This window comes from Calidris pugnax, unplaced genomic scaffold, assembly GCF_001431845.1.
Source record: "Calidris pugnax isolate Ruff unplaced genomic scaffold, ASM143184v1 scaffold28, whole genome shotgun sequence".
In the NCBI taxonomy this organism is placed as follows: domain Eukaryota; kingdom Metazoa; phylum Chordata; class Aves; order Charadriiformes; family Scolopacidae; genus Calidris; species Calidris pugnax.
In genome coordinates, this window is record NW_015090842.1 from 14787669 (window position 1) to 14810299 (window position 22631).

At 38.2% G+C, this 22631-nt stretch overlaps 1 long non-coding RNA gene across 1 annotated transcript in view; it reads left to right on the plus strand.

Moving 5' to 3' along the window:
- The first annotated feature begins 302 nt into the window (after positions 1–302).
- The window catches only part of LOC106888212, a 156504-nt gene continuing 134175 nt past the window's right edge, over positions 303–22631 (plus strand). Inside the window, exon 1 of the long non-coding RNA XR_001412063.1 lies at positions 303–399. This is a non-coding gene — a long non-coding RNA (uncharacterized LOC106888212). The remainder of the gene's footprint in view (positions 400–22631) is intronic.

The following is a 22631-nucleotide window of genomic DNA, read 5'->3' on the forward strand; positions in this document are numbered from 1 at the left end:
ATATTTAAACTTTGTGTTAGTAACTTAAATATGCAATAGTGCTGTTAGACTATATAGATGTAGCTGTGTGACACTGGCTATGAACAGTTCATCTTAGGGGGCCTGTTCTACCTGCCCCATACGCTTTAATCCTTGAGTTGTAAAGCTGACAGCATTCAGTATTTTATTTCAGTCACCCTTAGATAGTCACTCTTAAAAACATAGCTAGCTACCTCATCTCTTGCCTGGACTTCATAATTTTGGCTTGTCTCAGTTTTATTGCATGTTTACGTGACATGTGACATTCATTTGTGAATATTCTTTTTCAGCTGAACAGCAAGTTGACGAGAAGTCTGTGGTGAAAGTTATGATACTTTAAAGGACATGTAATCTGCTGTGCTTTTCAAAACCCCCAAATAGGTAAGATACAATCAAATTTTGTACTAGATTGTGTTTTGCCAGTCAGACACCATTATAATTTGACAGGCATGATATGATACAATGAAATCTGAATGACATAACCCAGTATGACATAACTGATAGGCCAATGTAGAAATTTAATAACCATTTCCAATAAGTTTGCTGTACTCAGCCTGTTGTGTCCCCAACCATGCCCTGGTGTTATGTCAATATTTGGGTCAGGTATTTGGTCTTAAACATTACAAAATATAACAGTTTGCTTATTCATGAGAAGTGCAATAGGTGTTTCTATGTACCTTTTCTCTATGTTCTGGATATGAATAATGTCTAATTATTCCAGTGTAGGCATGTGGAAATCATCTTGATTGTGAATGGTCTGTGGAGAAGTTACTGAACATATAGAATCACTTAACCTACTTACATATAAAATACCTAACACTGATATACTGTGTTGTGGCTAGCTTTGACCTAATTGGCTTCTTTCTGAAGCTCTTAGGTTAAAAAAAGACAAAAAACCATGCCACAGCTGCAGTATTTTTTTTTTCCTATAACATCATGACAGTGGTTTAAGTCAGTCTTAACACTGTCTGTAGGATTCTGCTGTGGACAAAAAACCATGCCACAGCTGCAGTATTTTTTTTTTCCTATAACATCATGACAGTGGTTTAAGTCAGTCTTAACACTGTCTGTAGGATTCTGCTGCGGAGGTGCATGGAAAATCCACTGAAGGACTGAAGTTATGGATATATATGAAGACACTAGTAATTTTGTCACTAGTGTAATCTAATTCAGATTTGTTTGTGGATAAAAGTGATAACATTTGCAGGTTCACTTCTTTACATTGTTTTATACTAAAATCTGGTGTTATAGAACTTATTTCCAAAAGAATTTTCCCACAGTTTATTCAACTGATACAAACCAAGCAATTTTCTTCATGTATTTTTGAGAGGTTTTCTTGTGTTTTACTTTAAAATATATTCAATACAAAAGGCAGAGCTTAGGGATCCACAAGGGGAACCATGAATGAAAGACTAAATTGTTGCTTGTAGCTTACTGCATGGTTTTGGGGAAGGTGTTGTGGGAGGGGAGAGCTTCAGGAAGCATCAGAGGACAGCCCAAGCTCTCCCTACCTACATGTTAATTCTAGCAGCAAACAGAAAAGTGCCTAGCTGTTCCTTCATAAAGGCAGTACCTGGACTCAATATACTTTCCCTTTGTGGCCAAGATGGGAACAGATTAAAGCTCGCTGTACTCCCTGACCCACTTGCCTCCACATACTGCCTGTGGGGTGTATGTAGGTTGTCATGGATCGTATCTATCTGACCTGATGATGTGCAATATTAAAGCTGCTGCAGGAGTGAGCCAGGGCTGCCTCCTCAGTGTCAAGCACGTGATGTTGCAGAAAGAATATCAGATACTGTTGGTGATGGTGACAGTACTAGGTGTAGCATACTCATGCACCTACACGGCAAACACAGCTTGAGTCTATGATAAGGAGACTTGGTAAGGTAAGGTACTCTTACTTCAGCTCCTTAGAGTTGTCTGAAGCTTGCCACAATGCAAACACAGAGGTGAATTTTGGCTGGAATTTGGGTGCTGGTCTATATTCAAAGTATGGCATAAATAGACCCATTTCTGTAAAAATAAGAAACTCTTATCTCCACATGACTCCAACTTTGAAGGTGCCTTATACCTTCAAAATAATAATGTCTGCGGAGTCACTCTGAATACATATTGCAGTTGAAATTCATGCCCTCCCTTATTATGGAATAACTTCATTGATGAAGGGCATTCAAGTAACACTTGAGTCCTGAAACATACTGGCTAAAGACAGGAATAAACTGTCCCCTGCCTTTGTATAGTAGAAAGACTGCAACTGTTCAGCCCTGCGAGCCTGACATATCTGGAATATCAAGGCTCCATGCTCCTTCCCTCCAAAGGCCAGGGACGACAGAGGTGATGACTGTAACCTTCTTTGCAAGTAGCCAGATGGTCTTGTTATTTCAGTCACCTGAATAGATAATAGGTAGCTCAGGAAAAAAGTGCTTATTGTCACCTGAGATGCAGTTGTTTCTGGACACAGAATATCACCATTTAAATCTGTTCCTTATTGGTTTAGTCGCTATCTGAAATAATTTTCTTAGGCATGCTAGACTATACAAGCTAAATGTAAATAAAAATATTGAATGGTACTGAATTGTGGGAATGGTAATGGTCTATCTAGGCTTTTTAGTAAATAAGCCTCAGGTACAAATGTTGTGATGTGATATTATATTTAATGTGGTTATTTGTCATCATAATGCATTTCTGGGGTATTTTCCTTGAAAAGCAAGGTATACAATAAATTTCAGTAAATTTGACATATAAATTCCAAGGGAAGAAGAGGTAAAAGAGAGAATGCAGGTAACACTAGGCTCCAAAAGAGATTTTGAGATGATATGTTGCTAACGAATACAAATCTTTTTAAGTTATATTGAACGGTTGCATTTAGCAAGTCCAAAAATGTTTTATTCTGCAATGTCTAACTGTATTCATCTGCTTCAAGAGTCTCTAGGTGTGTTTTTGTCCATTTTCTACCTCTCTCTTCTCTCTTGTACTTGTGTCTTTATGACTTAGCCCCACAAGGCTATACAGAAGTAGGAGCAAGGCAAGTAGCATGGCTGATTTCCCTGAAGCCTCTACCAGCTCACTGATGTACACTTGCTTCAATTTCCTTTCTGTTGTTTTTCTTCCCCCCAACTTTTCGAAGGTCATATAGCTCAACAAACAATCCAGAGATGCCTTGCTAGCTATTGTCTAGTAGATGTGCTTGCTGACTACCATCAAAACCAAAAAGTGGTTTTCATCAAAGACAAAAAGAAGTTACAGATACGCATTAGGATTTAACCAATCAGCAATGGGTCAGATTCTTCCTGAAGTAACTTCTCTAAACTTGCCCACATCTGAACTGTTTAATTCACAACTCCTCCTTAACCAAAAGAAAAGGCAGTTTCAAAACTTAGTGTTATTTTAATTAATGGCAAACCCCTCTTGGCAACATAATCAAGGCGAAGTAATACTGCAGTAAGATATTTAATTTTATGCATTTAGTAATGCAATACTTAAGAGGCAAATTGGGTTTTGAAAGTACTCAGCCTGTATGAAAGGAGACATTCCATAAGACAGATGCTCACTGACTGGCATGATGGGACAATTGCAAAATGTCAGGAGGATTTGCTATGTTTCAGAAACAATCCATTATTAATTGCCACTAGCAAGAGACTGGGGAGACTTGAGAGAAAAATGTCTAGTTTCACACCATTTCAAACGTATGTTTGTGCTTATATAGCTGAAGTGCCCTCCTGGTATGTTCACTCTCCTTTTTTCACCCCAGAAGGAAAATTCATGTAATACTACTCCAGGCATTCTATGCATTTCCTTTGCTGAGAAAAGTATTTCTTGCTCTCTCTCCATTCTGTGGAATACTCTGTGAATTGGCAATAGAACGAACCCTGCTTAGTAACTAATTAATCACTTACATGATTTGCGAAGGGTTTGTCAGGGATATGTTTACCCTGCTTTGATTATATTTGTATGTATTCCTGGAGGAGAAAGTATTATCCATTAAAGGCACTTTACACCTATACAAAATTCATTTTCTCTTGAAAATATACACCTTGGTTACTCAGCAGGGTATATGCCATTGTTGCAAGCCTCATCTTCAAGTGCCTGCATTTACACGGTAGCCACACTAAGTACTTTGGTATAGCTGTAGCAAGGAGCTACCTCTTTCCCTCCCCCTGCCTCAATATAGACAGGGTCTTAGTTATGAATGTGATAATTAACTATACATTACAATTCATTAAATAGTCTTAATTCTGATGTGGGAACAAATGAAATTCATCATTAGCTATTGAGTTTTGGAGTGAGTGTGTGAGGGTGCATGGGAATATGTATGCTAGAAGAAATTTATGCAGATTAAATCCATTAGCAATTTTCTACACACCTCATTAAGCAAAATATCAAATTCCACTTAGCTCTTCTGCTGCTCTCATTAGACAATTTAAACTATACTATTCCATACCATGGAAGGAAAAAAAAATAATTAAAAATTCCCTGGTGTAGTGTCCCCGAAGTGAATTCTCAAAATTTACAGCTGTCATGCTAACACCTTGGACGAATCCTGTTGCCTCACTGTGCTGTATCGTTGAGAAATGGGCGCTCTGGGAAACAAGTATATTTGTTGCAATTTGTCAAAGAGCAGCCCAGGCTCTCTGGCACCATAAGTGGCCTCATGCATGTGTACAACTGTGTTGAAAGTACTTCCCAGTGATGACTGTTGAAGAAGTCGTTCCTGTCACTCTGTTCTGAAAACACAGATTTATCAAAAATTGGTTTTCTGTGTGAAAAAGTCACTCTTGCTAGAATCTATAATGGAGTACTTTCTTGGGTTAATGATGGAGTATCTGGTGTGGCTACATCTGTGGTTTAGCCATCACTTGAAGCCAGTTTGAGCTGACTCTGCTGCTTAAGTAAGTGTTCCCAACCTGCCCTGACCCCAGTAGCTCATTCCTGCCCTCCCTCGTGGGCTTATGCTGGCATGTGAAAGGGCAACAAAGAGTGACAAATTGGCTTAAAATTAACCTGGCAAAATAAAACTGAATTTGTTAGGTTTGCTGATCTGGTTCACCACCTGGCCTTGCAAATACTTACTCCAGCACAAAAGAAGGGAAGAAAATACAGGTTGAGGCTAGAAAGAGGGGGGACAAAGTGCTTCTTCTAGTGGTAGGATTTTCTTATAGCAGTTTAAAGTCTTCATGATACTGTGGCAAAATGTGATCAGTAGCTCAAAGGAAGCTCTACAATAGGAAGTTGAATGAAAGTAGGTGGAAAGTCTTAAAGGGAGTTTGATTGCAAGAATTTGTCATTTTGGCAGGGAAAAGGGAAGAAATGGGATCTCCCTTTGTCTCTCTTTACACACAAGAAAAGATGCGAAAGTACAGCTACTATTATTATTATTACTTAGTCTATAATCAGTGAAAATCTGAGAAGGATGGAGAAACTTTCTATATTCCTTTTTTTTTCTCCTGTTATTTGACATCTCTCCCTGTTTTTGAGACTGAAAAGTGCCAAATAGTTTTTATTTCCCCAATTTTTTATGCCCAAACCATTTTGTCTAATGCAAGCTCATACAGTCTAGAAGAAAACTGATTTCTTAACTACAGGATGTCAGGGGAAAGGAATGACTCTCAGTTGAGTTCTCAGGGTTGAGGTCCAGTTAACTTTTCCTTGTTACTTATGACAGAAAACACAGTAGTCAGAAAACACTAACAAAGGCACTTCTCCATGTACAGTACTAGGGCAGTATTTTACTTTTAAACTAGGTTAACCATATTTTTAGCTTCTGTCCTCTCCTTCCTTCTCGTGGATGCCAGAGCAGGTAGAATTTCTGGTTTTACCTCGCACTGGAAGCAGCAGCATATAAGAGAATAGATGAATTCTTGCGGTGCCACATGCAGTGTCCTTTGCTGCCTTTGATCATTTGTCATTTTGATCATTACACAGTCTGAACAAAGTAGCTAATCAATCCCTTCTCGTTGTGTCCTTCACATACTGCCTGCTCTTTGCTTTGTTCATTTTCTTTATATTCAAAACTGTACAGTAAATAGTACCATAGGTCTTCTCGGCGCTAGTGGGTGGGCCTGTCATTCTGCTGTGAGAGAAGGGGTGTTCCTGTCACCAGCTGGCACCTCACTCAGTCAATCAGGAACGCTTTTGAGCCTCACCAGGGTATGTGCCTCCCTGTGGGAAATATTTTGTACCTCGTTATGCTTTCTGTAGCCAGCAGGTGCACCCCACATGCTGAGAAGAAGGGCTATAAGAAGGAATTGGCAGGCAGGAAGATTTCTGGAGCGCTAACAAAGACTCCTGAACCCTATTTCCTCCTCTGTTCAGTCACACAAAAGCAGACCCAATGTGGCTTATATGAAAGTGGCCAAGTAGAAGCTTAGTGGTTTGTCCTTTTATTGGCTTTATGTAGAGTTGTGAGGGTTATGATTCCAAGACATTCTTGTGAAACTGGGACAGTCCTAGCTGTGTCTGGGCGAAGTGTAAGCGATTCCAGTTCTTTCTGTATTGAGACATCTGTCAGTCTGAGCCTCAGCCTCTACTGACCCCACCCTGCGTGAAGGAAAGGGATTGCTGGCTGCTTCTGATGGTGTGGGTCACTGGGGCACAGGTTGGTGCTCTCAAAGCAATGGGCCCTCTAAAATGATCTTGTGAACTGAGTTTAGTCCTCTAAAGAGAAAAATCTTAATTTTCTTAATTTTGTTCCGTGTCATCTGGCAACCCAGATAAGGTCAGAGCCTCCCTCAGCTGTTGTAAGCTCTCTAGTTGCCCTGGCCTTCCCAAGGGAAGGGAACACTGTCAGATGTTGGCTTATGAGCAAGAGCTCATAGCCATGGGTGAGCTCATGGCACTGGACTGGGTCCTCAACTGCATTTGAATCAAAACAGGGTGAAAAAGGAGAGAGGGGGAAGAAGTAATCTCATTTTTGTGTCAGGATTGCCTTTTCTCCTGGACCATAACCCATTCCAAATCCCATTGTTAAACCATGAATACGTTGTATGCTAACCAAATAATTTCTCCTATTATACTTTACATGCAATAAAATTCTTCAAATTCAAAGGTCACCAGCCAGACATGTAAAATGACTTCATGTACGACTTCAGCTCATTAATCATGCCTCAGTGTAGCAGTGGCTCTCCTCTGTTCATTAGAATAACATTTCTTTGCACTTTATGGTGAACCATCATTATAATACAGAACAAGGACAACAGAGTGTGAAAGGCTTTTTTTAATGAGACTTCATAGCCACTCATGGTGGGACTCCCCATCCTGTTTGCTCTTGAAAGAGCTGTCTGACAAAGGTTCAGAAGGATTTTACCTGATGAAGAGAGCCAGGAAGAGAGTTTCACAGGGAAAACTGTCAATGAACTTACAGAAAGCTACGTAAACCTTGCTGCCCTGTTGCCTGAGCTGTCAGTCTTAAGACAAATACAGAGAGAAAATCTTTAATTGTACTCACCACACATATGACATTTTATGCTGTATCATTGTCATTTGCAGCAGTTCTTAACTTACAGAGAAAAAGCAGCAGTTCAGGATCCCCAGGATCTTGAGTGGACTCTGCACTTAATAAGGAGAAACCCTGTAGTTTAATAATTACCAATTATTGAGGAAAATAAATGCTTCGTCAGAACCTCTAAAACTCAGTTGCATCATCAATGCTCTTGCTGTTCTTCTAATATTATTTTAGTCCTTACCTTGGATCTACCAAAGAAATTGAATCATTCCAATAGTGCTGGACTGAGACAGCTAATTTAAATCTCCCTTAATAAATATTTTAAGGGATGTTAATAATATTTTAGTATCTTTCTTCTTTAGCTGGAATAATGAAATTGAAGAAATGGCTTATAAAGTTTTGTGGATATTCATTTTTAATTAAAATGTTCTTCTCTGTTTTCCCTCAGGAGACAGTGACTGTAAGTGCTAGAAAAGGTAGCTAGAAAAATGCTAGAAAAAGAAGAACTAGTCTGACTACTGACCTCATGATTCTATAACTTTTTCATTTCCTGTGTCTGAGTCTGGTACGGGTTCTCCTCACAAAAAATAAATATTTACAAATCCAGGCCCTAATCTTGTCCTCCTGCCCAATTTTCAACTCCCTTTGAAGGCAAATGCAGTTTTAATTCATATGGCAGGCAGCATCAGAACTATTCTGCAATATGAAGGTAGAGGAGTAATAATATGATGAGACATACTTACAGTATTGCAAGCCTCAAGCCTCATCATAATCAATGGAATCATAAGGTATTTGAAAATTATTATGTTGTTCTTTTGGCCTGCCGTCTCTTTTTTCTTTATTGCCCGTCTCCAGTGTTTGTGACAGTGACTGCTATAGATATTATTCTCCTCCCTATACTTAGGTAAAATCAAACATCATAATCAATGGAATCATAAGGTATTTGAAAATTATTATGTTGTTCTTTTGGCCTGCCGTCTCTTTTTTCTTTATTGCCTGTCTCCAGTGTTTGTGACAGTGACTGCTATAGATATTATTCTCCTCCCTATACTTCTCATCTCCTATCTATTAATTATTTTCTACATCTAATCTCCTAATAAATTCTTTTCTTCACTCCTGAGTCAGTTCCTCACATGTAAACTCTATATGGACCCCTTGTCACTACATCCTGAAACAGAGTCCAACCTAGGCTTCAGCAATTGTCTCCCTAGCTTCGCTCCCATTTGTCCCTCCAAATATTCTGAAGTTCTGTGCATCCATCTATTCCTTCCTTACTGGCCGAGGTCTCTTCACATGTGGGTATTGCAAGGGCCAAGGGCAGAAAATTGTTGTCTTTCAAGCCAGAGTTAGGAAGAGGTACTGTGGTTTCTCCACTCCCCCCAAGTATTCCTGTCAACACTGGGTGAAGTGAGGGAGGTAATTACCAATTATTGAGGAAAATAAATGCTTCGTCAGAACCTCTAAAACTCAGTTGCATCATCAATGCTCTTGCTGTTCTTCTAATATTATTTTAGTCCTTACCTTGGATCTACCAAAGAAATTGAATCATTCCAATAGTGCTGGACTGAGACAGCTAATTTAAATCTCCCTTAATAAATATTTTAAGGGATGTTAATAATATTTTAGTATCTTTCTTCTTTAGCTGGAATAATGAAATTGAAGAAATGGCTTATAAAGTTTTGTGGATATTCATTTTTAATTAAAATGTTCTTCTCTGTTTTCCCTCAGGAGACAGTGACTGTAAGTGCTAGAAAAGGTAGCTAGAAAAATGCTAGAAAAAGAAGAACTAGTCTGACTACTGACCTCATGATTCTATAACTTTTTCATTTCCTGTGTCTGAGTCTGGTACGGGTTCTCCTCACAAAAAATAAATATTTACAAATCCAGGCCCTAATCTTGTCCTCCTGCCCAATTTTCAACTCCCTTTGAAGGCAAATGCAGTTTTAATTCATATGGCAGGCAGCATCAGAACTATTCTGCAATATGAAGGTAGAGGAGTAATAATATGATGAGACATACTTACAGTATTGCAAGCCTCAAGAGGTAAAATCAAACATCATAATCAATGGAATCATAAGGTATTTGAAAATTATTATGTTGTTCTTTTGGCCTGCCGTCTCTTTTTTCTTTATTGCCTGTCTCCAGTGTTTGTGACAGTGACTGCTATAGATATTATTCTCCTCCCTATACTTCTCATCTCCTATCTATTAATTATTTTCTACATCTAATCTCCTAATAAATTCTTTTCTTCACTCCTGAGTCAGTTCCTCACATGTAAACTCTATATGGACCCCTTGTCACTACATCCTGAAACAGAGTCCAACCTAGGCTTCAGCAATTGTCTCCCTAGCTTCGCTCCCATTTGTCCCTCCAAATATTCTGAAGTTCTGTGCATCCATCTATTCCTTCCTTACTGGCCGAGGTCTCTTCACATGTGGGTATTGCAAGGGCCAAGGGCAGAAAATTGTTGTCTTTCAAGCCAGAGTTAGGAAGAGGTACTGTGGTTTCTCCACTCCCCCCAAGTATTCCTGTCAACACTGGGTGAAGTGAGGGAGGTATTGAAGTAAAAGAAGCCGTTCAAAGTATAAAGTGTGCTTATTAAAATGTTCATGAGCTCCTTTCTTCAGCTGCTCTCTTCTCCAAATCATCAGGCTACTTTTTGCAGCATCTCTTGGTCTATTTTCCATCTTTCTCTCTGATAGGCCAAGAAAAGACCCTTTTTTGTTGTAATCTCTAGTCCTCTTTCCCTTGTGTTGCTCTGATCTGCTTTGTCAAGTGATCAAAGTCCCTGTATAGGTGAGCTGTTGCTTAGTTACCACCTGCTTGGAATTCACTCTTGAAAAATTGCTTTGTCTTGAGAAGTAGCCATATCTTTGTTCCTTGGTGCTCCATTTAAATGGATGATCAAAGTTTTATCAGCCTGCTCTATTAGTGCTGTGTTCTGTTTAAAACTTTTTCTTGTCGCCTTCGATGGATTTTAGGTCAATCTGGAGAAAAGAGATGGGGGAGAAGGCAAGAATGCTCTGCAGTTTAAAGAGAATGTTTGTCAGAAAGGAGTCCAATAGAGAAACAAATTGCATAGTCTCCGGCACCAAACAGGCTGTATGTAGCCAGATAGCCCAAATAGTTACAAGAGCCAAACAAGATATTTTAGTGTTGGAAATTCTTTTTTAGATTTTTGCTTCTAGAATTCTGTTTTCCTGTAGACTTTGAAGAGAAGGTTGGTTAATTCCCTTTAGGTACACAGAAATACATCCCAATGATAACAAGTATAAAAGCAAACATGCAACAGTCTGAAGTGTAAATCTTCTTGCCCCAAATAGGAAGTCTTGTCTAGAGACAAATATCCATAGTAGTCATTGCTGCTTGCTTTTCCTCTTACTCTTTTCCAAATTACCTCCTAAAGTCAGAACAAAAGGTGCATTTGCCACGTGCATGACTGTGTACTACCTTAACTTCATGTTTTCTTTTTGAGCATGCAAGCCAGAACCAGGCAAACTGGCTGCCAGGATTCTTTATCAGCCATGCATTAAGCAAGAGACTCATTAATGCGTAGAGCGGTGTTTAGGCCAGACAGCACCTCAGCAGCTTTCAGCAGCAAACACCCGTGTCAACAGCACCAAAGACAGACTTAAGGTGAGAAATATGGTCACAAAACTGTACACAAAAGAGCATTTAGCAGCATTGGCAAACGTGCAGGACTGATCATCACCAGGATCACATGTTGTACCCAGACCATTACTGCTGTTTATGTGCTCTGTGCTATAGATGCAGGTAGAAGATTGCAGTCTATTAATTGTAGCCTAGGAGAGTCTATCAAAGTTGGCAGTGGCAGAAATAGAAACATCTGCTAGCTTTGTTCCCAGCCAGAAACTCATCCCAGTTTTGTAAGTGAATGACTAATGTATTACTAAAATTTCATAGAATCATAGAATAGTTTGGAAGGGACCTTTAGGGGTCTTCTGGTCCAGCTCCATTGAAATGAGCAGGGACTCAACTAGATCATGTTGGACCAGGGCCCTGAGCAACTTGACCTTGAATGTTTCCAGGGACAGCACATCTACCACCTCTCTAGGCAACCTGGGACAGTGTTTTACCACCCTCACTGTACAAAAAACAAAAACCAAACCAAAACCCCAAACCCTCTTCCTTATATCTAGTCTGAATCTACCCTCTTTTAGTTTAGAGCCATTGTCTTATCACAACAGAGCCTGCTAAAAAGTTTGTCCCTGTCTTAAAAACCCCTTTTAAATACTGGAAGGCTACAATAAGGTGTCTCCAAAGCGCCTCTTCTCCAAGCTGAATAATCCCAACTCTCTCAGCCTATTCTCATAGGGGAGGTGCTCCACCATTCTGATCACTTTTGTGGCCCGCCTCTGGACCTCCTCCAACAGGTCTATGGCCTTATGTTGAGGACCACGTAGGTGCATGCAGTGCTCCAGGTGGGGTCTCACCAGAGTGGAGCAGAGGGCCAGTATGACCTCCTTCAACCTGCTGGCTGTGCTGCTTTTGATACAGCCCAGGATGGCTCTCTGGCTATGAATGCACATTGTTGGCTCATGTCCAGCTTTTCATCGACCAGTACCCCCAAGTTTTTTGATTTTTAGTGGACTTGAATGGAAAGGGAATTTAGATTGTCTCTCAGTGTAGGTTTTCCATCAAATAATAATAAAAAAAATCATTAGGTGGTGGAATTTGGGTTATCTAAGCATCCAGAAATTGTTTTCAACTTCAGGAACAGTTCAAACTAGATTTGGATTTCTAAACCCATTATATTTTCTTTAGTGAGGCTGAAAAACTGTGGCCTTGTTATATAACACCACCCCCTCTTCCACCTCCCATCCTTCATGAATATATGCCGGTACTGGGAAAAAAAGTAGGTTAGGTTAGTTAACTCTGATACATTCTTCAACATCTACTGTGTTAAACTTGAGCATTGTTATTTGAATTCACTCATTGTACCTGTATACTGGCACATTTGGATTGGTTGGATTAATAGGTGTACTGAAGAGGTAAAATAGGTATCTCAGATCTTTTGAAGGGCAGGATGTCAAATATTTGAGCAAACTTTTAAAAATACTGAAGGTTTGGGTAAAGTCCATAACTGGTGTTCCCACATGTCTTAGTTTTCACTGCCTCTGGATATGAAATTTATTGAAATGCTTTGTGTACATGTAGAAGCTGCTAATGATTTTTTTGACGTGATGCAGTTAAGTTGATTATACTGACAAGTCTCTTATATTAATAACTGCTGTGGCCCTGATTTGATTTATTACATCCAGACCTATCTGAGTCAGAAGGTGCTGAGATTAGCTATAATTAAAGTACTCATTACCCTTGAGTACTCTGAATGGGACACCAAATCAGGTTCGAATTCTGTTCTTACCACCAGTACCAATCCAGGATGATACCAGTGAACGCAGTGTTGCTATTCCAGATTCTCACTGTTGTAGGGGGAAGCTTTGGTCCTAGCATGACAGATGGACTTCTCTCTGAATGTAACAAGTACAAGAACCTGAAAGGAGGCTGTAGAGAGTGACTTCTATCTGAATGTAATAATGAAAGAGCCAAATACTGACAGGTACTACCTGGTAATTCAGTGACAGTGACAAGCTCTTCCTATTGCAAAGTGATGACTACAGTCTTTATGAACAAATAATGGCTTAAGAACATGAAAAATAAGTAAATAAGTTTCAGTCTATCATGAAAGTTTTTAAAGTTCATAGATTTTGGGAGGGTTCTTGTCCTAGGAGTGGCAGTTAGTATGTGTGTTTTTCAGAATCAAATTCCCATCACTTCACTAAAATGGAGTAATCAGTATTTTATAATAAGATGATATTTTTCCATCATGTGGGAAAATGTGGGAACAGTCAGTCTGGGGAATGTTTTCTCCTGTAGGCTTTTAGCGTGTGTTCTATCCGTTGCTCTAAGGTCAAATAATTTAGAGAATGTACTGTAGCAGGTTTTTTTGGGGTGTCTTTAACTTATTAAATTAACAGAGGGACCAGGGAGCAGAAAGAACAAAGCGTTTACCCCCTGATTATTTCTTAACTCCAAAAAATATTTCTTATAATTTTGCTATTCTGTCAGTAGAGTACCTGTCTAATGTTAAAATAATACTCTATACAGCATCTTCTACTTATGGATAAACCCTGTGCCAGAAATGTTCTTCAGCATACCTAAAGTTCCAGGATCAGTTTGGTTTGGGCGAGTTCTTTTTCCTACCCTGACATGTTTTGCCTTATTGAGTTCAGTTGCGTGATGCTGTGATGAGCCTGGGTATGCTGGGCTGTAGGATCAATCCGCCAAAACAAATTTGGGTTAGAATAAATTTACAATTAATCTTATTACTGCTTTTTGTACAAAGCCTTTGTCATTGTGTCTTTTTGGAAAAACTAATCTTTGAGGGAGATTCTATAGTGCAATTGTCCATTTGCAAAAAATAAGATGGTCGCTGAAGAGCAGCACTGGAAATGCGTGGGAGCTGAATAGAGAGAGAAAGGAAGAGAGAAAATTTACAAGCTGTTTAGTATTATTGTATGTTCCCATTCTGCTCTGCTTTGATCTCAGCCCTTCCACCTTTGGAAGCCATTAGTTCAACAGGCAAGGTTGAGAATTAAGTATACTTTCTGTGATTGAAACTTGCCAGCAGATGCAGTATTTCGTACTGTGCACATTTTATATATGCACACACATACATATATATATATATACACACACATATATATTTATAAACAATTTTGCCTTTTTCCTACCTCTTTCCGTGGGTTTGGTAGAGATAATCTTGGCTTCTTGGCTCTAAGTCTTCTGTACTTTCTATATTTATATTCTGGTATTTGAGGGAAAAAAGCAGAATGGAGTGGAACAGGCTATTCCAACAGACCTGTGTGTGATACCCATCTTTCTCAACTTTTGGTGACCATCCATTTAGCAGTATCTCACGTTATTCCTCTCTTTCCTATCTCTTATTTGTCTCTTCTATCTCAAAAGGCTCTACTAGAATAGATATTCCTTCCTTTCCTTATGCTACTTTTCTTCTTTTTTCATGAATACTGGCTTTGAATTTGTTGCATCTTCCTGCCACCCTCTGTTTTTTTCTGCCTTTGGATTCATTGCTTAATTCTGGTGATATTGTATGTACAGGAGCAGATGGGTGGCTGCTGCCAGACTACTGGGGGTGAAGAGTAATGGCTCAGTCACTGCATGGGGATTTCTTCTGGGAAGAGCAAGAGCCTGAGGGAACTGAATGAGATGGGCCTGGCAAGGGCTATGTATTTCCAAAATGCCAGGTCAGTAGCTTAGGTCTACTATGATGCTCCAGGTGTGGGGTCTACAGTTTTCTCCTAAATCATTATTCCCAAATAAAGCAGGCAGGAGGTTGCTTTTCCTTACAAGTGAAAACAGATTGAATTCTTGTTTTAGTTTTCTTTCACCTTTTTTTTTTTTTTTCCCAAGGAAAAATAAAACTGTAAGTGATATCAATAGTTATTGAAAACTGTTTCACTTAAACCAGCAAGGAACAAATTCCTGCTGCATTATTGATCAAGTTATGAGCTATATTCTCATAATGTGAAACTATAAATACTGATTTCTGTGACTGATAAACTAATCTGGTATCTCAATATAGAATATATGCTTCTCTTGCACTTCTTTTTTAGAATAGAGTAATATTTTGTGAGGAAGTGCAATTTATCAAAGTGGCACTTTAAAGAAATGTTAATTTCAGCTAACACACGCCATAATGCCAAGTGAGTTCTCCTAATACACTTTTTGTATTCTCTGAGGCTGTTTTATATTAGTTAAATCTGTGTCAAGTTCTTGTTATGCAGCAATTGCTGTAATTATTAACTTATTCCTAGAATTATAGAATCACAAAATGGTGGAATCATAGAGTAGTTGAGGTTGGAAGGGGCCTCTGGAGATCCAACCCCCCCTGCTCAAGGCAGAGTGTGGTAGAGCAGTTTGCTTACAGATGTGTCCAGTTGAGTTTTGAATACAATAATGGAGACTGCACAACCAATCTAGACAATTTGTTCCAGTTCTTGTCAATCCTCACAGTAAAAAAAAAAAAAAAGGCAAAAAACAAACCCCAAAACCAATCAGCCATAAAAAACAATTCAAAGTTTTTTCTGAAGTGGAATTTCCTGTGTTTCAGTTTGTGTCTGTTGCCTCTGATCTCTCACTGTGCACTGGTTCCATCTTTTTTTCTTCTTCCCATCAGTAATTTACACACGCTGCTAAAATTTGAATAAATATTCAAAAATATGCAAATCAAGATGATAATTCTGAGGGACAGCAAAATGTGCTGTAGATACAGTAATACACAGTTTCTACATTAAACAATTGCAGTATAGGAAATGAAAGCAGATCAAAGATAGAAAAAAACAGTTAAGACTGATACTTTGACCAACCTCAGTGCACCTGATTCAGGTGCAGCTAAGTGAATTTTTTTTTTTAGCCGCTTAGCTAAATTTTCTTAGGAAAAGTGGAATGTAAAGCTATCACTACAGTATTATTATTATAGCTTCTGTTGTTCAATATCTGTTAACGTTCATTTCTTTTTTTTACAGTGTTAAATTTTCCTAGCAATGAGATAATATTAAGTATTTTTGTTGTTAATTCTTTTGCATAGGTACAATGTCAGCATAAAAACAGCTACTGGGGATATCAAAGCTGGGAAAGATCAAACATTGGGAACATACTTTATTTCTGACAATTTGTCAAAAATTACTGGGTTTTTTTTTCGTATAAAGGTATTACAGATTTGTGAAGAACAAAGAGTTTTGAAGAATGTATCAAAAGAGATTTAAGTTAGAAGCAAGAGTATTGATTTAAGATGCAAGATTACTTAGACAGGGTCACAAAGCAGGTTGAAAAAAAAATTGAATAAAACTAAGAGCAGTCTATGAAACCAAATTATACAGAAGTTCAGAAAGAGAACTGGGTCCAATCCTGTGCCAAGTGCCAAAGAGTCTTGATACCACTGATCTAAAAAGCACATTGAAGGATAAGGCCATATTCTCTTTAAAATAGCATGTCAAACTAATTTCCTCTTTAGTGCTGTTTCTCTTTCTATCTCTTTGCCAAGCCCACATAGGGATTCTAAGAACAAGTGTTAAAGCAGGCTTTCACATTGGGTGTTTCTGTATTAAATTTAGTTTTCATGAAGCAGCTAGATTCTATTTAGGAAAGTTTTTGTTAATTGCTAGGCTGTAAATCCTCTGACTAGCCAATCCAAATATTTTCATTTTTAACTCCTGAAAGTAACAGAAAGACACTCTTTGGTTCTTGTTATTGTTGTTATTAATAGCTGAGAGCTTTGCAGAGTTTAAAAATATCAAGCCTTGAACAACTTTGCTCTGTTGAAGAAGCTCTAAGGCACGCAATTTCTTTGCCAGCTGATGTTTGCTAGATTAAAAAACAACAACAAAACGTCCAACCCTGAAGTTAATTACAAATTTGGCAAACACTTTTATCACTTGGATGTCATAATGATATTTTGCATGCAATCTCAATGTCTGCAGTAGAACTGTGAATTTAACTAATGAAAATCTTCTGAACCTCTAAAAGAAAATGCAACCCCCCTATTTCTGAATCTGCAATGTCCCAAAGGATCAGCACCTTAACACTTTATGCAGGCAGAGTTTGACTGTCTGGGCTTGCTCTGAAAACAGTTGTGCTGCACCTGGGTATAAAATCCATGTTCTGTGTAATGTGTGTGTAACTGAATAGCTTCTTGAGTAGGATTTCCTGGTGTTCAGGGGAAGGTGGCACTGTGTTGGCATCCTGCCTTCAGTTACTTGTTAGCCTGCTGTATTGGATCATCCAGGGTTAGCTTTTGCTTCCCGTTCTGCCAGTTCCAATTGGCTATATGTCTACTAGAGCTACATAATTTTCTAATTTTCCCTGGTCAGAGGGTTTTGACAGAGATGTCAAAGAAGTGAAAGCTAGAGAAATGGGAATTTTTATTTAATATGGCATGCTTTCTCCTATTTTCTGTAGATTAAGGACTGTTTATCATTCAGTTTTCCCTCGCTGTCTGTCTGGCTTGGAAGTAGAGGTGGACAAGGTCTGTGTGTATTTAAATATACGTAATCTAACATTAACAGCCTCTCAGAACAGAAGAAGGTTAAACAGATCAAAAAGTCTTATGATTAACAGGCAGTGTCTTTAGTCATTTGTCTGATGGCAAAGGGTGGAGAACTTCAGTTTACTGTGTGTTCCTGCTTTCTACCAGGTAATTACCCCCCCAAAGAAGGTAGTTGAGGTCCAAGATTTATGACTTATGTCTTACAAAAGCAGGATTAAGTATTGTACATGAGGCTATTCTTGTAAGAATGATTTGCAGAGGGAGAGTCATAAATGCAGATCCTCAGACTTTCTGAACCAAGTTATTGTAACAAGATCTACACAAACCAGCAATAAGAACTTCTCTTGAGGAAATAGTTAGCTTTGTTCTGAAGCTATGGTTGCTCTGGTCTCAGCATAAGTTAGAGAACTCCCAGTCAAGCTGAGAATTGATAAAGAAGACTGAAACACTTTTCTACTTAACCAGCTATCTTCTCTCCTTGGCTGCCTCTGCAGTTCGTGGAGGTATGAGCTCAACTGTTTGTAGACCAATTGAAACCTTCCCTACTGCCAGAGAGTGAAGGAAAATCTTAAGACTTATATTTTGGCTCTTCTCACTATTCAAGGGCACAATTTCAAATACAAAAGAATGCAGCTTAATTTTATTAGGACTACGAAAAGAAATAACTGGGTTACCATATTTTTTATATCCACAAAAGTGTTGAAATTTTGCCATAAGATCAAGAAAAGGCTTATAGTATTTTTGCATTTTGATGCCTAAGTTATACTGGGGCAGTTAATATGAGTGTACAGATCAATAATCTAATTTTTAGAAAGCCTATTAATAGGGAAAATTGAAGTATTGATATCACCTGATCCAGAATTTCAGTTTAAGTTTGAAGATTTTATTGGTGATTTTTTCCTGAAGAAGTCTTGTAAGGATGATCTCTTATTTTCTATTCCACACAGGAAACAAAGGCAGTTATCAAGCACAGAATAATTATCTGTGGCCTGTTGCTAAGCTGACTTTCAATTCTGAAACTGAACATAATCATACACAATTGATGGAGGGTGCTACAAGACCACCTTTTGCTCTGTTGAAACATAGGAACAGGAGAAACCATGAAAGTAACAACTTTCCCCTTCTATCCCATCTTCAAGGTTTTCCATTCTTAGCGTGGAGGAGTTTGCAGAGTCAGACAGGGCAGGTCAGTTTCCAGATCTACTGTCCTTTCAGGGTCTAGTACCATGGATTCCAAATAATGTCAGTTCTGAGCATGGCTTTTAGGATGTGGCTTCATTTTCTTCTGAAACCAAATATAATATAACATTATATTCTTTCATATAGGTCATCTAAACAGCTGTTGGATTGTGGAACCTTCCAGCCACTGCTGATCTGAGTCAGGTTTGAACTGATGACCTGCTGATGAAAAGCTTGAGTCAGATTTCAGTCCCCTGAGTCATTTAGACTGCCTGCAAATGCATAATTAACATTTAAGATGCAAGTCTTATTTTTAGTAGCAGGAGAGGAGGGAAGAAGATAGTGTTTAATAATCTAAACTGTCCTGATACAACACTGTAGAGAAAATGTCTGTGTAGCAGAGAAGTGCAAAATTTGATGTTAAAAAGGAAACACATTGAGTTACAAGTCAATCAGCATTTCATGGAAATAAATGGCAAAACTTCATTTTCTTTGGTGGTTCAAGGATTGGGAGAGATAGAGCAGTTGGTAGTTAGGACACTCATTTGAAGTATTGGGAATATGTTCAACTCATTTACCTAAATAAGGTCCCCCATATCTTAGGAAACACTGATACGTTCCCAAGGTATCAGTAGGACAGGTGTCTCCTACCCGTTCTCCTACATAGGTGTCTCTCTTCAAAAGATTCTGAGTTCAACCTCATATAGAATGGTGCTTTTGGTTATAATTCTGTGTTTCTGGTAAGGGCAACAAGTAGTCTTAGTCTGTTTAGGAGGAAAGATGTACTGTACTGTTTGCCAATTTCCTTCCGAAATAGTGATGTTCTCTACTTTAAGTGAAGTTTGGTTTCAAATTTACACTGATGGAATTTCCACAGCATCTTTTCTGAGACTTTCTGGTGGACTAACAGATTTCAGTGTTACTGGGTTTTTGCTGGTAAACATAGTAGCTATATCTTCTCTCAACATTGTCCGATGACTTCTAATTATACACACTCAACTTTTTGCCTGTTTTTCTTTTGATGTGCTTACAGAATTCTATATCTGCAGACTTTCATTACAGGCCAGCAATGGTTATGGCCATCAACAGAGACAGAAAGGAGGAAGGTAGTTATAATCCAGATTTACACAGCAAGAAATGTATAGAAACACATTAGATAAATGAGAGACAGTTTTCCATAAATAAGAGTAGATTTCTTGCTGACATTTCTTTATCTGTGAAAGACTTACTATTATGCTGTCCAAAACCCCGAAAATTCACAAAGAACTCCCCTCATTCTTGGCTTCTTTCAGACAGGATTTTTTAGGTCAAAGTTGTAATTAGACAGAAATGTTCCTCCAGCAGAGCTATGATGGTAAATGTTGTGGAATGAAGACAGAGCAGTCCAGCCCTGGTTCTCAGCTGGCAAGGTGCTGAGAACACAGCACCTATACAGCGTGTAGCCTGCGCAAATAAACTCTGCTTGCTCTTGCTTGGCTTTATAAAGAGGCTGGTTTGCTGTCTCTCTGAAGCGTTGCTGAATTCAGAATGCTGGGTTGTGTGTTATAAAGATATTTGAATGCTTCTGGATGGAGTCAGATGAGATGATTATACCTGTTGCACATGGCAGCTGGCGGTCGAGCTGCTGTTAGTGGAGTGGAAACATCTACTACCCAGGAAAGAAGACAAAAATGAGTAGGAGCTCTGGGATGGGGTAGGAATGAAAAGTTGGATCTAGTGAAACTCTAGCATTGTCCAAAATACAGGAGTTGGTCTATGTAAGATTGTCTTGAAGGTGAGCCCTTTGACTTAGTTTATATTATTTGTGCAGGGCCTTGCCCAAGTGACAGGTTAATTTCTGGTAACATGTGATGAGTAGAATAGAAAGCATGAATAAGGACATCACCAGAAGGGGTTTCTTCACTGCTTCAATTATTGAAAAGCTGTTTTCTAATTTTTAGCTTGAATTTATTCATATTCTGTTTGCTTGCATTTGCTATTATGGCTCCATTGTTCATTAGCTTAAAGAATGCTCTTCCCTCAGTGGTGATTATCTCCCATCTTATATTTAGAGAGAGCCATCAAATTCCCCTTCATTTTGCTAGACTGAGTAAGCAAAGTTCTTTTATTAGCCTCTTTAAAGCTCTCCATGCACCTTCTCGGTCTAATGCCCTTTCTGACGCTTTCCAGCTTGAGTTCAACTTTTTAAGCAAAGGTCATGATCAGCATTATAGATAATATTGCAGATAAGATTTTATTTTCCTTCCTCTCACAAGAAGATTATTCACTGTATAGTCTGACAGTAGTCTCACTGAGAATGTCGGGATTTTGCACAGGTCAGAGAGAAATCTCCCTCCTTATTAGAGCTGTAGATTTTTCCCTTTTTCATTTTGTCTCATGATTTCAATTACTTTTGATAATATGCATGAACCATTTTTTCATCTACAAGAACAAAAGATGAAGTAGAAATATGATTTTATTAATTTGTTTGTGAAGGATCTTTCTTTCCTATTTTTTATCCTAAACGCTATGCAAGATTAAAAAGACATGTGCTAATGTTCTTTTTGTAATAAAAGTGTGTATTAAGCAGCCACCAATGATCAATAAATAAGCAAGTAAACAGGAACTTATTAAAGAAACATTTTAAAGGAAGTTTTAAACACTCTTTGCAAAAGTGTTCAGTCCAGAGTTCTCTGCATGGACAAGTGTTAAGTTTTCATAATAATCTATTTTTTGTAATTTTAGTAATAAAACTAGTTTTAAGACCTACCTGGTTTTATGTGCGTAGAATTAAGAACACAGCTTTTTAAGAGCATGCTTTATTACTTCCAAAATATCAGATTTTGCTATGAAAGACTAAGAAATGCAGCTCCATACTTTATTTTATTTTAAATCATATTGTGATAGAGTTATATCATATGGAAGTGCGTCCAACAAAAATAACTTGTATCATAAGCAATTCTATGATTTTATAAAGGTACAGCTTCCTGAGTGAAACTATACCTCTATTGAAATTTATGGGATTTTTCTACTGACATGATTAGGTAGATTTTCAACTGTTTATCATAATTGAGTCTTATGGCTACTTGCTGTCAAAAGCAAAGTCACTCCATGTTTAATTTATTTACCCTGTATTGAAACCAAATACCTGCTCCTCACTTAAATGCTTAACCAAGAAAAGTTAAGATTTATATGAGAGAGACACAAATACGAGATGAACGCTGTAGTAAGGAGGACAGTCCCACCAGGATACGTATAGAAAAATGCTGAATTGGAAAATAAAATTGCAATTCTCTGAATAACTAATTTAGTTTTTACTTGCACAATAAGGAAGTCTGCAATAATAGTTTAAAAAGCCTCCAGAGGGGTTGTTAATGAATTACTAACTACTCACAACAACAGTGAAATATTTTTAAAATATCTGCTTGTGAGAAGTTAGTCCCAGGTCAGACCAGCACTAAGTCCCTGCACCGCTTTCACCCTTGCAGAAAGGACTTTGGCAAAAGCTTACGCTGGCCTTCCTCAGAGAAGACAATTTCAAGCAAGGAGAATTCTATGCCAGAGTTGCTAACAGACAGTGCTTTTGGAGAGCTTACTATAAAGTGCCAAGCATGGTCAATTTGCACTGATGTCAGCAGGAGCTTGAGAGTAGTTACTAGGTTAGGGAAGAGAAATCTATATATTTACCCGAGAAGTTGTTTCAAAAATGATATTTACTGAAATATTAATTAGCCTACTGTTAACAAATGATTACCTGAATATTTACAATGTTACAAGAGCCCATAAAGACTTGGTATTTTTCAGCTAGTTGTATTTGCCATACAAAATTTCATATCATATTAAAAGGGAAAAGTGCAAGAATGTATTATTTTTCCCAAGATTAAGTTATCATATTTTCATAGTTTCTTTTTGGATGAAAAA